Below are 17,794 nucleotides of genomic sequence, written 5' to 3'. Positions count from 1 at the left end.
AAAGCAGGAGGATTACTTGAGCCCAAGAGTTTGTGGTTACAGTGAGCTACAATTGCACCACAGCACTCTAGCTTAAGTGACAGAGCCAAACTCTGCAAGAGAATCACCTAAGCCCAAGAGTTGGAGGTTGCTATGAGCTGTGACACCACGGCACTCTACCGAGGGTGATAAAGTGAGACTCTGTCCCTAAAAAAAAAAAAAGAAAGAAAATTGAAAAAGAGTTTTGAAATTATCCAGTCCAACCGCAGTGAATACATTGTCTCTTACAGTTTCTAACAATAAAATTATGATTCTTGGAAGTATTAATACTATTATTGTTATTAAATATGCCTTTGATTGATCATTTGCCACGTAAATGCAGTATCCTAAGTATTTTATGGTCTTTACAACAAATCAATGCAGCAGATAGTTCTATCTCAATTTTACAGAAGACTAAACTGAGGCTTGGGGGTAAAGCCTGGACCTTAATTAATCCAGGTCATCTGATTTCACACCCATTGTATTGCCTCTAATGTCATTAATTTATTAATCCCCGCAAGCCTTCATTTTATACAACCAAACAACATGTTTTCTCTGACTGCTAGAATTACTTTTCCACTTGTTTTACGGACACAGAGACAGAATTCCAATCTTACCATGACTAATGAAAATAGTGTTTGAAGCATTGCCAACATAGAATTTTTTTCATTGCATTTAATGTTACCTGACAAAATGGGAGGGGGTGCAATTTAGAAGAATAGTCTTTGCAAACAAATGGACTCAGTCCTAGTCAGTCTTTCCATTTGTAAACAGGGATAATAATACTTTAGCATATTGTAAAAAATCGATGGGTAATCTACATAAAACTATGAGAGCAGTTTCTGGCATTCACGCATGCGTGCAATCATTCAGTAAATACGTATTAAACATACGGGCCCAGGCACTGTTCTTGGCTATGGAAATACAATGGTGAGTGAGACAGACAAAGCCCCCGTTACCATGGCACGTACACTCTTGTGGGAGAACATGAAATAACTACACACATAAGGGAACATGTTTATTTCAAACAGTGATGGATGAAATTTAAAAAATAAAATAGGGCAGCATACTAGAAAGTAAAGAGATACAGTGAGATGCCCTCATTTTGGAGTGGAGAGGAGAGGCCAGGCAAGACCTCAGAAAGGAAATGGTTTTGAGCTAAGACCAAATGTCAGGAAGGATCCAGCCTTATCGACATTCAGAAGCAGACGGCAAGGGAAAGGTCTTAAGCCGAGAACAAGCTTGGCGAGCTCAAAGAATACCAAGAAATCCTAAGTAGCTGGAGAGGAAAGGTGATACGTGAGGCCCAGTCACAGACGATCTTACAGGTCTGAAGCTGGCTCAGATTTTCTTCTAACTGCAGTGGCAAGCCCTCGGAATCTTTTAAGTGGGAGAGTGACATGCCTACTCTGATGTCTTGAACTGTCACTCTAGGGCTACAGTGAAACCAGATGTGAAGCTATTGCATAATCCAGGTGAGAGCCAATGGTGTTCACAATGGGGCTGGAGAAAAGTAGACAGATTCCAGATATATTTCACAGGTAGCTAAGATCAATCAGTAAGCACATAAAAAAAAAGTCTATCACTATTATTACCACTAACAGGGAACTTTTAACCCCCCAGGGCAGTTTCTTATTTAAGAAATATTGCTATTATTTATTATAACCCAGTTTGCCATGTTTTCTAAGGTTTTACTTGATTAATGTGATCAGGGGAAATGAGCTACTGAGAAAAGAAAAATTTCAATGGAGTATAGACAAACTCTTTGCTGTATTACCCAGTAATAAAAGGCAGTTGGATGCAATTAATTAAAATTAAAAGGATAGTTTAGTATAATTAACTGTTGGGCAATTAAGAACATTAGAAAAAGACTTGGATCTTCTGATTCAACCTACCGTGCCTATAGCGGTTCTCAACCTGTGGGCCGCGACCCACAGGAACTGTATTAAAGGGCCACGGCGTCAGGAAGGTTGAGCACCACTGGCTGCTTATAAAAATCAGGAAAGTGCAAACCCAGTTACTGAACAGGAGAAGGTAAGACAGGTCAGACCCAGCTGTACAAAAAGATGATGTATTAAAATCTAAACTGGAGAATGTTTTGTTTGGACAGAAGGAAGCCTAAGATAACCTACACCACCACCCATAAACGATGAACAAAACATATCCAAAGATATTTAAGTGTAAAATTGAGCTGTAGGAAAAACAAATAGAAAATATTGGATCCAGAAATAAATAGAGGTCAGAAAAAATGCATAAAGGGGGCGCTGAGGTGCCCTGGGGAGTGACTGGCCCCTACAACCTGGCTCCATGGGGGGATAATAAATGAGGATTGTTATGAATGGGAGCTTGGAAGTAAGAAACCTACAGAAAGCAGAGCTAGCAAAGGGCCACATTCACAGTGAAAGGGTGAAGTGGAAAAAAATCCATCCCCAAGCACAGAGAGATGTCAAAAAAGTTTGTGATCACTGCCTGGCTTCTGGGTGAGAGCAAACAAAAGTTTGCCTGAGAACCTCAAGTGGGCACTTAGACCCTTATACAGACCTCAAGTGGGCACTTAGACCCTTATACAGACCCTGAATTTACAATAAATGCATAGCTCAGGAATCACCTCTCCCAGTCCAAGAAATTATAATAGAAATTTACATTGGGCCACTGATTTTCCCGATCTTGACAGGAAAAGGCAAACAAAATCATGACTTTTATCATAATTTTACTCTTTCAAAGATACCATTAAGAAAAAGAAAAAGCAAGGTATAGACTAGGAGAGAATTCCTGCAAAATATGTATCTGATAAGGGACTTTTATCCTGAATATATAAAGAACTCTCACATCTCATAATAGTAGACAACTCAGTTAAAATGATGTCTTGAAATATCACTCTAGGACAATAGTGACTGAACAGAGACTTTCTTAAGGGGGATATGCAAATAAATGAAGGACTCCTCAACAATAAACAGAGGGGAAAAAACCCTACTGATAAATACAACCCCACCCACTCCCATCTCTGGCTCCGGGCAACCATTGGTTTGTTTTGGGTCACTGTAGTTTTCCCTTTTCTGGAATTTCATATGAACACTCATGCAATGTGTAGTCTTTTGTGGCTGGCTGCTCTCACTTAGCGCAAAGCTTTTGAGACACATTTATGTTGTCAGTTGTACCTGTTACATAGTAAATTCCACGTAATTGGTTTTAATTATTACTTACAGGTTTACTTTCTGAGACCTAATCACTTATTAAAGTTAAAAAAAAGTCAAGATGTTGCTTGCCAAAGTCATTTTAAAGGACTTACTTTTGTAGGAAAGGTGGAATCAAAATACTTGGGAATTTTGTCAATGCTACTATCTGTAATAAATTATCAAATAATATAACAGAATCAGGGAACTGGGGACCAGGGAAGGAAAGACCAACACTTGTAGGCCAGGTGTAGTGGCTCACGCCTGTGATCCCAGGACTCTGGGAGGCTGTGACAGGTAGATTGCTTGAGCTCATGAGTTTGAGACCTGCCTGAGCAAGAATGAGACCCCATCTCTACTAAAAATAGAAAAATTATCCAGGTATTGCGGCAGGTGCCTATAGTCCCAGCTACTCGGGAAGCTGAGGCAAGAGGATCACTTGAGTCCAAGAGTTTGAGGTTGTTGAGAGTTATTGTGCTACAGCACTCTACCCAGGGTGACAGAGAGCTACTCTGTTTCAAAAGAAAAGAGAAGAGAAGAGCAACACTCTTTTTTAAAATTTTGTTTTCTTTAATACAGAAGGGGTCTCATTATGTTGCCTTGACTGGTCCCACTGTACTGGGATTACAGGTCCCAACACTCATTTTCTAGATGAGTAAAGGAGATCCAGAGAAAGGAATCCACAATAACAAACCTGAAATCATAACTAATAGCTTACAGTCCCTGCCCAGGATTCTTCTCCAGAATGCTCTGCCAAGGATAAAAAGGCTTAAAAAAATAATAATAAAGTGCTTCAGAAAAGCTAAACACTCTACAAAGTAGAGCGCTACATGTGGGCAAAGAAAGTCAGAATCTGCTTATCAGCTCCTCTAATGGAAGTGACAACCCGCACAAGCAAAATACCTCGCGATTCAAACGATAACAGAACCCAGCTCACCAGGTCTCCTGCTGTTACTGATGGAATCCTCCCAGCTATTTATTACACTTTGGAAAAATATGAACGTGTTTAGCTAACGACGACAAATTCAAAAGAAGAAAAAGCGAGTGATGCTGTGGGTTGGGACACCACCCGATACTCAAACTGTCCTTTTCCCAAGCTGTGTCTACTGTCAGCATCATTTTTTTTAAAAAAGACATATCCGTTTCAGTCAAGGGTTTTATTTCACTTTCCCATTCTTCACCGCCGGGACTAGGGAAAAAGAAAAAAAGCATTACCGGCTACATTACTTTTTAATTTAATGCCCTTGAGTAAGGGCACTAGCAACGAGGCGTGATAGAGATTTCAGGGAGGACAGCAAAGGGACAATAGTTGTTAGTGAAACCTCTTCCAGGGATGTGGCTGCAGCAGCTTTCTCTGCCATCATTCTCTGGAGGTGACGCCTCGCTTCCCGTTGCCATTGTATCTCGCAATCGAATTATTTGAATTCCACACACATCGACAGCACACTGAAGGGCCCCTGCCAATTTTTGCAGCTCGCTTGGAAAAGAGCATCACGAAACATTACTCATTTATACGACTCCCAGACTCCTGCTGTAAATTCCACGGGCAGGGCGGCCTCCAGGTGCGGCCCTTCAGCTAAGCTCTCTAATCTGTAACCCTTTACTGCTGCTCCTTCCTTCCAGCCTGGGCCAAAAAAAAAAAAGCCCGTGCCAGGCCTTCTACTAATAACTATTGTCCCTTTTGCTGTCCTCCCTGAAATCTCTATCATGCCTCGTTGCTAGTGCCCTTACTCAAGGGCATTAAATTAAAAAGTAATGTAGCTGGTCATGCATTTTTTTCCCCCCTAGTCCCAGCAGTGAAGAATGGGAAAGTGAAATGAAACCCTTGCCTGAAACTGATGGGTCTTTTTTAAAAAGTTCATGTGGCTGAAGTCTCAGCTGCCAGAGCTGAGCTGGAGGCAGAAACCTGCTATTTTTCTTCCATCCAGCCCAAGGCACAACACGCACTGTGTCATCCTTCTAGGTGCCCCTCGGAGGTTCTCATACATCTGTCCTGGTGGTGAAGTGGCTGATTGTAGCCCATTTCTTGTTAGAATATGAGGGAGCCGATTAGCAAAGGTCTTTGTGAAGAGTTTTTAGTTTTTTTTTTAGTCTGTCTGATTTGTGAAGAATTTTTTATGACTTAAAATCTCACACCATAAATGAACAAAAAGAATATATGTCACCTGATCTCAACTGCTATCTGTATTTTAAATGTGTGCATAGGCACACACACATACACATTTAATTAGAAGAAAATACATCAAAGTGGAACAGTGATTATTTTTCTTCTTTATTATTTGTTATATTTTCTGAAGCAGGTATACTACTTTTATAGTCAGGGGAATAAATGCCATTTATAAAGATAATTTCCATCAAGAGAGTTTTTAAATGGAAGGACCATCTTCAGCAGGCTCACTGCCCAGGCAGCCCACAGCCCCCATGCTGGAAGACACCCCCATGCACTGGTCCAGTGCTTGGAGAATTTTTCTAAGGGGTTCTGTAAGCTCCAGACCAGTGCTCCAGTTAAGAGATTTGTCCAGCAGGAATAAGAGTGACCTTATTAGTCCTGTCAGATTCTCTCCCACACTCTGAGCCACACACAGAACACTAGCAGAAGAAGGGAGATGGGACTGATGGAGGGAGAGGATGGTGCGTGAAGGGCTATGGTGTGGGCTACTGAAAAGGGGATAAAGAAACTCAACCGCCAGAGCTGCCTTGGGCCCTGGACAAGCTTCCAGTTCCAGGATCCCACGTCATGCAGGTCCACAATTCCAATTTTCCCAATTGAATCTGGGGACTCAGGGGCAGACAGGTCCATGATCAAGAATCCTGCTTTCCTTGGTACCACAGACATCCTTCTAACAATCTATCTGGGGACTCATTAATATTTCCACCTGGATCAGACCGTATTTTGATTATTTTAACCACATTGGGAAATTCAGGATATCAAGAGTCTGAGACCAGGCAAATGTGCTTTATGGGTCATTTTATTAAGTGCAATACCCAAATCAAAGCTACCACCAGCCCATGTGACACTGTATGTAAATCGTAAAAAGCTACCTCTTCCTGACTCGGCACCTGTGGCTCAAGTGGCTAAGGCGCCAGCCACATACACCTAAGGTGGCCGGTTCGAATCCAGCTGGGGCCTGTCAAACAACAATGATAGCTGCAACCAAAAAATAGCCGGGCATTGTGTCAGGCACCCGTGGTTCCAGCTACTTGGGAGGCTGAGGCAGGAGACTCACTTGAGCCCAGGAAATGGAGGTTGCTGTGAGCTGAGATGCCACAGCACTCTACCCAGGGGAACAGCTTGAGGCTCTGTCTCAAAAAAAAAAAAAGTTACCTCTTCCTTAAGTTAAAATGTTATATTATTTCTCAATAATAATTACTAAAGACAGTAATTCTAAATTAGACAAGTAAGTGATTCATTATAAAATAAAGAAAAATTCAAATAATTAAACCATAAGATGAAGAACTCAAAAGTCATTTGGACCTAATAATTTGTTGTAATACAGACATCTTCGTGGAAACAAAATTCTTTTTTTTTTAAATTTATTTTTTAATAGATCAAAGCTGTGCACATTAATACTCTCATAGGACAAAATTCTTTTTGATGGTTCTGATGCTTGCTTGCTTTATAGCTCATATTTTATAGACATGACCATGAGCTTGGTAGACTTTTCTACTGATTGCAGACTTTACATTGGTTTTAACCTATTTAATTCTAATTAACTGTGGGCCTTACCTTGGTTTTAACACATTTAGTTAGTTATTTTATTTATCTATTTTAAGACATAGGGACTCACTTAGTTGCCCAGGCTGGAATGGAACTCCTGGGCTCAAGTGATCCTCCCACCTCAGCCTCCCTAGTAGTTGGGACTACAGGTACATGCCACTGTGCCCAGCTTAACGTATTTAATTTTAATAAACCACATTCTCCTCTGATATTGGCACTGGCAAAATTACTCATATCTTGAAAGGCACAGAGTTACTTGGAAATGGATCTGGGAGATCATTATCACAGAAACACTGCAGTATTTTAGTGAGAGAATATTAGATTTTAAAAGACCATTTCGGGTTTTTAGTGCTTCACACACTGATGACTGATGTATAAGTCCTTACCATGCCTGTCAATTTGAATTATACATTTTTTTACCCAGCTTTGGTGCTTCATATTCATAGTAATTCCTCAAATTATATGAGATCTCTAGAATCTTTTTACGCTAAATACCCAGCAGCAGAGTATTACCAGAAGCTTGTTAGGAATGCAGACTCTCAGGTCTCAAACTACAATTCCTGAATCAGAATTTGAGTTTTAATAAGCTCCCCAGGTACTCTATAGACACAGGAAAATTTGAGAAGGCCCAATCTAAGACACAGAAAAGACCATGATATTCTTTCAGCAATAGAAAGCTTTTCTTTAAGGAAACTATGATTGCCACCAATACAGAAAGAATAGAAATCAATTTTGGATCATAGGTGAATTGATTGTGGAAATAACATTTGAATTGAATTTTCCTCTCCTTTCTGGTATTTCTATTTCGGAGACATGGGGGTCAACGTCGAGAAACCCAGCTCACATATAACAACACTGGGTAGAAAAAAAAAAAGAATCTCTGCAAATTGTTTAGCAGCAATGATATCTTTTCGTAAAATTATAAGTTCATTTTTCTTGAATGCTCTTCTAAACTCATGTTATGTTATCAGGGGAATGATATATATAATGACTGTGGGTTTCTAATTTTGCTTATGACATTGATCTTATCTCTTACCCCCTAATTAAAGAGGATATTTTCAGCAGTATACTTCTGATTTGCTTTTTAGAATCTATATTTTTATTCACATCATCAACACGTATTGCATATTTCCTCTAATTAAGTTTTAGTAGCAAGATGGCATCTACCCCATTTTCCCATCCCAGATTCAACAATGATTTAAAATTTTATGTTCTGCAAATGCCTTTTCAATATACTCCAACATTTGGTTGAAGCAAAAAGAGCAGTTATATAATTTCTTTGATGATATAAAGAAAATTTAGTGCTGTCAAAATAGATTTATGCTTCACCATTCAATGTGCACCAAATTTAAAGATGTAAAACAAAAAGTTCAAAATGCCCTAGCATTTTTTTTAACCCTCTTCCATTGCGACCCATTATGTTTCTATACATACTTATGGCATCGTTGTATATAACTTTTCTTTCAATCCAATTTTTGTAAGTGGTCTTCTAAAATGTAGATCTGACAGCTGGGAGCAGTGGCTATTGCATGTTATCTTACCACTCTGGGAACCCAAGAAGGGAGAAGTGCTTGAGGCCAGGAGTTGAGACCAGTTAGAGCAATACAATGAGTATCCCAGCTCTACAAAAAAAAAAAATAAATAAATAAAATAAAAAAAAATTAATTACCTGGGTGTAGTGGCACAGGCCTATAGTCCCAGTTACTTAGAAGGGTGAGAGGGAAGGATCACTTAAACCCAGGAGTTAAGGTTAAAGTAAACCATTATCTTACCACTGCACTTCAGTACTTCAGTCTGAGTACCAGAGCAAGGCACTGTCTTTTAAAAAAAAAAAGAACAGAGCAGCGCCTGTGGCTCAAAGGAGTAGGGCACTGGCCCTTTATGCCAAAACAACAACAACAACAAAAAACTAATATCCCTAGCCCAAACATCAACATATGAAATGTTTGCTTTTATGGAAATCTACAATTCTAATAGCTTTATTTCATGGCTTATACTAGGGATCATATCCAAAATAATAAAAATATTTAGACTTTCTTTCTTTTTTTGCTGTTTTTGGCCAGGGCTGGGCTTGAACCCACCACCCCCAGTATATGGGGCTGGCGCCCTACTCCTTGAGCCACAGGCGCCGCCCCAATTTAGCATTTCTTACCTTTTCCAAAATCAGCTCATTCATTGCCTCTCCTATAATTTTAACTATTGGCTTTGTATGTTATTCCTTAAAAATACACGCATGTAATATTATTTGGTGTCAATGCCATTATGTTTTTGAATTTTGGATAGTTTCTGCCCAAGAAGACAATTTTCATCATTGCTCTTGTTTCCTGGATAATTTTCTCCCTAGATGTTGCCTTATCAAAAGCTAAAATATGTGTATTATGAGCACATGATGATGTTTCTCGTTTTTATAGCATCTTGGTTTATCATTCAAAATATATATTTCAAATCATATTTCAACTCTGAATTCTTAATGCGAATGTTGAAGTGCATTCTGCTTTCTCTTTATTAGTACTATATGATAAATACTACTAATCCTTTCTCACATTTTCATTTTTCAGTTGATACTTTTTTCCATTTCTGAAGAATTTGTAATAGGGAGAAAATACAGAAACCATTAAGGTAGAATAATGGGGGGCAGCTACACCATTAGTAAGAATTTATGAGCAAATAATTTCTGAAAACTTCCTACCTGTATGGATAGTAGTGAAATATGACGAAAAGTTTAATTTCTTCTGTCTGTCTATTTTGCAGGCAAATTTCAACTAGAGTGTTCCATTGTCAAATATTCGAATTGTATAGCCATGTACGTGGAAGGGGGAAAATCCAGTTTAATTTTTTTTTTTTTTTTTTGAGACAGAGCCTCAAGCTACCCCCCTGGGTAGAGTGCCGTGGCTTCACTGCTCACAGCAACCTCCAACTCCTGGGCTCAAGCGAGTCTCCTGCCTCTGCCTCCCAAGTAGCTGGGACCACAGGCGCCCACCACAACGCCTGGCTATTTTTTGGTTGCAGCCATTATTATTGTTTGGTGGGCCCGGGCAGGATTCAAACCCACCACCTTAGGTGTATGTGGCTGGCGCCTTAGCCGCTTAAGCCACAGGCGCCGAGCCCAGTTTAATGTTTTCTTTTTATTTGCCACTTTTTCTCAAGCTATGCTTGGTATAAATATTCAAATTAGATTCATATACTAACGTAGCCTTCTTTGCCCCCACTATTACATCTAGCTTATCCAATAATAAACTTGGTACTCTAATTAATTCTCTTTCATTTCCTTCCCCATTTTCTGATTATGAGATTAATTTTTTAAATTCCTTGGGTGGTGCCTGTGGCTCAGTGAGTAAGGCACTGGCCCCATATACTGAGGGTGGCAGGTTCAAACCCTCCCCAGCCAAACTGCAAAAAAAAAAAAATTTAAATTCCTTTATAGTATCTGAGAAAAACAATCAATAGTATTTTATCTTAGAACTTACATGGAGGTAACATGCGAAATATACAATGAACAACTGCTAAACATTATCAAATATTAGTATTTTTACTAACAGGATATCTACAACAAGAAGCAACTTCTATTACCAGTTCATTAAGTGGTGATCTCTAATGTATGTGCGTGTAATTCATTTTGTGAATTCTTTGAGTGTATATAATTTGATGGTGATTGATAATTAAAGTTCTTATAGATTTAAATTAGGAATCCAGTAATCCCTTTTGGTGTAGTGAACAAACAGCAGAGGATGCGAAATGCAAAGTGAAATATTAAATTAGCCAGTTCTATAACAGGGATTTTTTTAAGACGTTTGAAACACTCACCTATTAGTATTAGAAAAGTGGTTTCTTATTTCTAAGAAGTTATTTTTAGATTTTGTTAGCTCTGAGGTTGGTTTTGATTATTGACTCATTTTTCTTTTGTGAACAGAAGCCAAGCAAAATACATCTTAAAACAAGACTGTTTACTGCCATCTGCAGGGAAGTTGCGAAATACACAAACCATTCATCTTTTCAATAAACAAAATAATAACCATAGAGAAATTCTCAGAATGATAATGGTGTCTCTGAGGTGAATGGTGCCCTCGTAAATGAGGAACACTTGTACAGTGCCCAACCTAGCTCATCATACTCAGATGTCCCAATCCCGACTCTATGTAGATTTCAGTCTTGTTGTTTTCAATTTGTTATTCAAAGGAGAAAAATTTCTTTTCTTTTCTTTTTCTTTTTTTGAGACAGAGTCTTACTTTGTTGCCCTCGGTAGAGTGCCCTGGCATCATAGTTCACGGCGACCTCAAACTCTTGGGCTCAAGCAGGCACCTGCCACAACGCCCAGCTATGTTTTAGAGCCAGGGGTCTCACTCTTGTTCAGGCTGGTCTCGAACTCATGAGTTCAGGCAATCCACCCACCTTGGCCTCCCAGAGTGCTAGGATTGTGGGCGTGAGCCACCGCACCCAGCCCCTCAAAGGAGAAAAATTTCAACTACAAAAACATTCTTGAGATTCATTTATACTAGGACTGGAAAAACATGGAGGAAGAGAAAACCTACAACTCACCTACAGAAGGGCTTTCTACTCCAGCAAGTCAGATTCCATTAATATTTTTTATTCCCAAAAGTCAAATTGTCAGATGGAAAGTTGATAAGAAATTCCCATTACGCATCCCTAGGTCCTGGAAGTAAATCTGAGCGAGTCTGTATTTCTTGGGATCCAAATAGCAAAATTTAACATTAACAGGAGCTAATACAGGGCTTAATGTAACCCCAGCACCTTGAACACTACCTGACCCGCAAGAGGTGCTGCTCCAAAGCGCTAAGTGAGCATTGAGGATGTAGAATTGGGGACAATGGGGAAGGCTTCCAGGAGAAGGTGCCGAGTTAACCTTGACAAGGAGGCAGAATGTGAGCAGACAGGGAGAAAAGTCACCCCATGAAAAAGACCACAAAGTGGGAAAAGGACAAGGAGTACCATGCAGACGCCAGAGACATGAGAGAACGTGAGGACAGCACAGTGACAGCGTCCAGTGAGGAGCCTGAGATCCTGCATTGCCCACTAGATGTAGTGAGCTTTGAGGGTGAGCATGATTGAGTTACAGAAGGGAGGAGGTGGTGAGTTAACTTACTCTCTCCTTTTAACTTTTTACTGAGTTAAATTACTCTCTCTTTTTTACTTTTACTAAAGTTTTACACACGTGTGTGTATTTATATTTTTCAAAGTGCACATAAGTGTATAGCTTGATGACTAACTGATTTCCTGATTTTTAGTGGCATAGATTAGTTTTAGACCTACTTTTTGAAAAAGAAGTTTAAAGGCTCAGCGCCTGTAGCTCAGCGGCTAGAGCGCCAGCCACATACACCAGGGCTGGTGGGTTCGAACCTGGCCCGGGCCCGCCAGACAACAATGACAACTACAACAAAAAATAGCCAGGTGCTGTGGTGGGTACCTGTATGCCAGCTATTTGGGAGGCTGAGGCAAGAGAATCTCTTAAGCTCAAGAGTTTGAGGTTGCTGTGAGCTGTGATGCCACAGCACTCTACCTAGGGCGACATGTGAGACTCTATCTCAAAAAAAAAAAGAAAAGAAAAAGGAGTTTAAAAAGATGATAAAAAGAGAGAGTGGTAGTGTCAATGGAAGGGAACTTGTAGACTAAAGAACTTTCTAAATTTATGTATTTATTGCCAGTTAAGAGGGAGGGATTGCACATGTAAGAAGAGGAAAAATTGGTGAAGCGAGTGCTAATGGACCTGAAAGGAACAAGTTCAAGGTCATGGATACGGCAGGTATTAAAAATAGAGAGGAACTTTCACCCTGGGGTAACAGGACCAAAGCAGAGAGTTCCGCTTGGTGCAGCAGCTAGGTGTGCAGCCTCGAAACTAGATAGTCCTGAGTTCCAGCTCAAATCTGCTGCTTCCACAGATCGTTAACAGTTACTGAGCACGGTACAACTTCCAGGCTCCCTCTAAGATATTGTATGGCAATTCATTTACTCCCCACAACAATGAGAAAGGTGCTATTCTTACTAAAGATGAAGAAATTAGTGGTGGGTGTTGAGGAAAGTTAATCCTTGGTGCTTCAGTTTCCTTATCTGTAAAATGGCACTCTCAGCAAATGTCACTGAGCACTTATTACGTCCCAGACACTGTTCCAGGCCCTAGGAAAAGAGCAGGGGAAAAAGTTTTATTATAAACATCATGTACATATTTTATATACCCCTGGGGGTGCCCAAAATGTATACACATTTTAAGGAATGTTATGTAAGTATACTTTTTTAACTGAAATGAATTATGATAGCAATGTATAGTGCAATGACATTTGCTCAAAAGATGGCATTAATCAGATGAATGCTAGCTTCACCATGCCACAGGCAGGACAGTCAAAGACCACATTGAAGTGGTATGTGGAATTTGAGAATGTTCTGGAAGCACGACAACAATTAACCTCCAATACCCCTACCAACTGCATGAATTCATGGTAAGTTTGAGATGCACAGTCCTGTGTGTGATGAGCACAAGGGAAGAGCTGTGCTGTGGGAGGCCTTGTAGCAACAAGTCCTGCGGCTTCTACTACAGTGTGGGAACAGTTTACAGGCTCACGGCAGCAGTCCACCAGACAACGCACATGTGAGACGGGAGTTAGCAGAACAAGCACACGACTAGTTCTTTTTTTTTTTTTGGCCAGGCCTGGGTTTGAACCTGCCACATCCAGCATATGGGGCCAGCGCCTTACTCCTTTGAGCCACAGGCGCTGCCCACGACTTGTTCTTAAAACAGGAAAACGGAAAGTTTTCATCTTAAGATTATTACATGCACTGAGTCATAAGAGCTTACCTTGATGACAATTTGCCAGGGCAATGGATAGGGCAAAAAGCTGCAGTTGAGTGTCCCCCACGCTCTCCTGACTTCTTCCCATAGGGGATCTTCAAGGATGTGGCATATAGCAGAAAGCCACCTACACTGGTGGTACGTGGAGGAAGAAACTGAAATGGCTTGCACAGGGATACAAGTGGACACTTCGGTCAACGGTGTTCAAACGGTAGTTTGCCATAATCAGAAGTGTCTAGATGCTGATGGTAACTACTCTGAAGAAGTCACACGTGACTTGTATTCATCTTTTGTTATCAGTATATACTATTATAATTTTAATATATTTTTTTCTTTCCTCTAAAAGCAGAAAAACTAGCCAGGCATTGTGACAGCACCTGTAGTCCCAGCTACATAGGTGGCTGAGGCAAGAGGATTGCTTGAGCCCAAGAGTTTGAGGTTGCTGTGAGTTATGGCACCATGGTACTCTATCCAGGGTGACAGAATGGGAGTTTGTCAAGAAAGAAAAGAAAAGAAAAGAAGGAAGGATGGAAGGAAGGAAGGAAGAAAAGGAGAGGAAAGGAAAGGAAAGGAGAAAGAAAGAAAAGAAAGAAATTTCTGAGGAAGCGACTAAACATAAAGGAATAATCATGAGGCATATAGAATCAACTATATGCTGTAGAAAATCTGCAGGTTGAAAATATAGAAAAAGAGAGAGGAGAAGATATTAATAGTATGAAAGAGAGACTGAAAATAGCTCAACATTTGACAAGGTCTTTTGCAAAACAGTAAGAGGGTCAAAGAGTCCCGAATACAGCTACACTGGAGATAGAGAAGCTGAAAGCTAAACTCTCTCTCATCCAGGGAGTCAGTATTTAACTTCAAAAAAGACAGACGCTAGATCTTCCAGAGACAGTCCCTCGCAGAGGTAGAACACGATGGAGAACAGCAGTGAGTTTTTTGGTGGCCCTGAGTTAGAACAGACAATACGAACACAGGAGCCTAACACTCTTTCTCTGCAAGGGTGCCCAAGCTCTAATTCAAATTGAGCTCAATAATCCATAAAAATTAGAGATATTTGATGAAACAGAGCAAAAAATGAAGGATCTGGGGCAGGAAAGAGCAGATGCTCATAACAAATGTCGGTGAGGACGTGGAGATATTGGAACCCAGACATGTTACTGGTGCAGCCATTTGGAAAACAGATTGGCTCATAAAATTAAACGTTGAGTTGCTATATGACCCAGCAATTTTACTCCTAAATACATATCCAAGAGATTTGGAAACATGTCCATACAATATTTATGCATAAATATTTATAACAGCACTGTTCATAATAACCGAAAGGTGGAAAGTGAAAGTGCTGGCCAGCTTAAGCACCCGCCGAAGAGAATGCGGCAGCCTAACTTTGTGTTAACCTAGGTTTCTGAATTGGAAACTGACCTTTTCCCATTCTACTTCGCGCACCTAAAACTGTCTGTTTTCTTGTCAGACAGACCAAAGAGCGAAAAGGAAAAAAAAAAAAAAGGAAAATACTTTACTAATTTATGTCACTCAGGGACAATTTTGTGGTGAGATTTTTGTCTTTCCAAACTCCATGACCAGTGATTTTTCTGTATCTGGCTAGAGAATGGGGGTAACATTTAGCACAAATTCATTCATCTTGAATTCGAGAGCTGGTCCTAATCCAAGTAGTATCAGCAAATGGTTATGTGAGGGGATAAAGGTATTGCTTGTGTTGCTTCTTGAAAATTTGGCTTTTTAAACAATTTTTAAAGTGTTTTCTCTTTGTATTGCTTTTTTTTTTTTTTTTTTTGAGACAGAGTCTCACTGTGTCACCCTGGGTAGAGTGCCGTAGCATCACAGCTCACAGCAACCTCAAAGTCCTGGGCTTAAGCAATTCTTTTGTCTCAGCCTCCCAAGTAGCTGGGACTACAGGCACCCACCACAACGCTGGCTATTTTTGTTGTTGTTGTCATTGTTGTTTATCAGGTCCAGGCTGGATTTGAACCCACCAGCCCTGGTGCATGTAGCCAGTGCCCTAACCACTGAGCTACGGGCGCTGAGCCTCTTCGTATTGCTCTTAAGAGTCCTTTCTCGGCTTGGTGCCTGTGGCTCAACTGGCTAAGGCGCCAGCCACATACACCTAAGGTGGCGGGTTCGAATCCAGCCTGGACGCACCAAACAACAAAGATGGCTGCAACCAAAAAATAGCCGGGCATTGTGGCGGGCGCCTGTGGTCCCAGCTACTTGGGAGGCAGAGGCAGGAGACTCGCTTGAGCCCAGGAGTTGGAGGTTGCTGTGAGCTGTGAAGCCACAGCACTAAAAAAAAAAAAAAAAAAAAAAAAAGAGTCCTTTCTCAGCTTACTATTCTGCTGTTGCCCCTGTCCTCCTTGGGGCACCTCAATTCTGGATGCTACCCCTGGGATCTCTGCTGTTATGTGAAATGATAGGATGTAAGTGACCATTGTAGTAAGGCTCTTTGTAAAAAGTTCAAACAGAATTTTTAAAAAAGGTGGATGTTGTATACATTTTATAGTCTGGCTATCAGTTTGATATCTTGTTGTCAAGTATGTTTCTCAACCTGTATTTATCCATCCCATCAATACATTTTAATGGGATCGCCTGCCATCATGAACGACACAGTAACTATCCGGACCAGGAACTTCATGACTAACCGACTACTTCAGAGGAAATGAATGGTTATTGATGTCCTTCACCCTGGGAAGGCAACAGTACCAAAGACAGAAATTAGGGAAAAACTAGATGTACAAAACCACACCCGATGTCATCTTTGTATCTGGATTCAGAACTCACTTTGGTGGTGGGAAGACAAGGGGCTTTGGCATGATTTATGATTCCTTGGATTATGCAAAGAAAAATGAACCCAAACATAGACTCGCAAGGCCTGGCTTGTATGAGAAGAAAAAGAGGTCAAGAAAGCAGCGAAAGGAACGCAAGAACAGAATGAAGAAAGTCGGGGGCACTGCAAAGGCTAATGTTGGTGCTGGCAAAAAGTGAGCTGGAGATTGGATAACAGGCAAAGGAGTAAAGACTCTACAGTGATGTTATCTGCAGCCATTGTATAGATTTTTCACAAGAGATTAATAAAGACTTTTCATGTGTCAAAAAAATGCATTTTAATGATAAAACACTCAAAAACAAAAAACCAAACATCACATGTGCTTTGTACTAAATTGGAGCTAGTGGATCAGCACCTTAATAGTCACATGTGAGAATAACGCAATGAAGTTAAGTTGGGGTGGGTTAGGGATGGGCAAATTCCCCTCTAACGGGTACATTGTGTGGGTATATCGAGTAATTCCTGAGTGAAAGACACAACTACAACTTGGAATTTAACCTGACAAAACCAAACTATGTAACCCAGTTTTACATACTCCCATAATAACTTGAAATTTAAAAAAAAAAAAGAAAAAATGAAAATTGTTTAAAAAGCCAGAATTTCAGGTAAAGAACCAACACAAGAAATACCTTCATCCCCTCACATAACCATTGGCTGATACTACTTGGATTAGGACCAGCTCTCGAATTCAAGATGAATGAATCTGAATTCATTAAACATTATCCCCATTCTCTAGCCAGATACAGAAAAATCACTGGCCACAGAGCAGTGCTCTGGGGCCACCTCCAGTTTACCGAGTGCCACCAAGGAAAGTCTATAACCACGAGAATTTTTCCTCCTTTCTCCTGTGGTTAGTAGGGTGCTAAGGATGCCTTCCTTCACATGAGAATGCAAAGTATAAGTCCCTTTCTGGAATTTGAAGAGCTGAATCAATGTGAGGCACCATCATTTCACAGGGCTGGGGTGGGATGTGTTCAGTCTACGGGCAGCATTGGCCAAGGGATCTCCTGTGTGTTGAAGTAGATCCCCACTCCAGGAAGACCAGTGTGACTTACTTGGAGATGACTTTTGGTCTGACTTCTGATCCAACGTGAAGCTGAGGCCCAGGTTACTAGCAATAATACTGGGACATCCCCTCCAAGCCATGGGTTGGAGAGAGAAGCAGAGTTTATCTGAAGGAGAAGATTAACAGGAACACCTGGATCCTCCAGTACCTGCTGCCTCCTTTTTGGGAGAGGAGCCAC

General features: G+C 40.5%; 1 pseudogene; it reads left to right on the top strand.

Moving 5' to 3' along the window:
* The first annotated feature begins 16,320 nt into the window (after positions 1 to 16,320).
* Positions 16,321 to 16,799, top strand: LOC100940755 (annotated as a pseudogene).
* The last annotated feature ends 995 nt before the right edge of the window (positions 16,800 to 17,794 follow it).

This window comes from Otolemur garnettii, unplaced genomic scaffold, assembly GCF_000181295.1.
Source record: "Otolemur garnettii isolate 467f Iridium unplaced genomic scaffold, OtoGar3 scaffold00001, whole genome shotgun sequence".
In the NCBI taxonomy this organism is placed as follows: Eukaryota; Metazoa; Chordata; class Mammalia; order Primates; family Galagidae; genus Otolemur; species Otolemur garnettii.
This window is presented reverse-complemented; position numbering and strand designations above follow the sequence as displayed.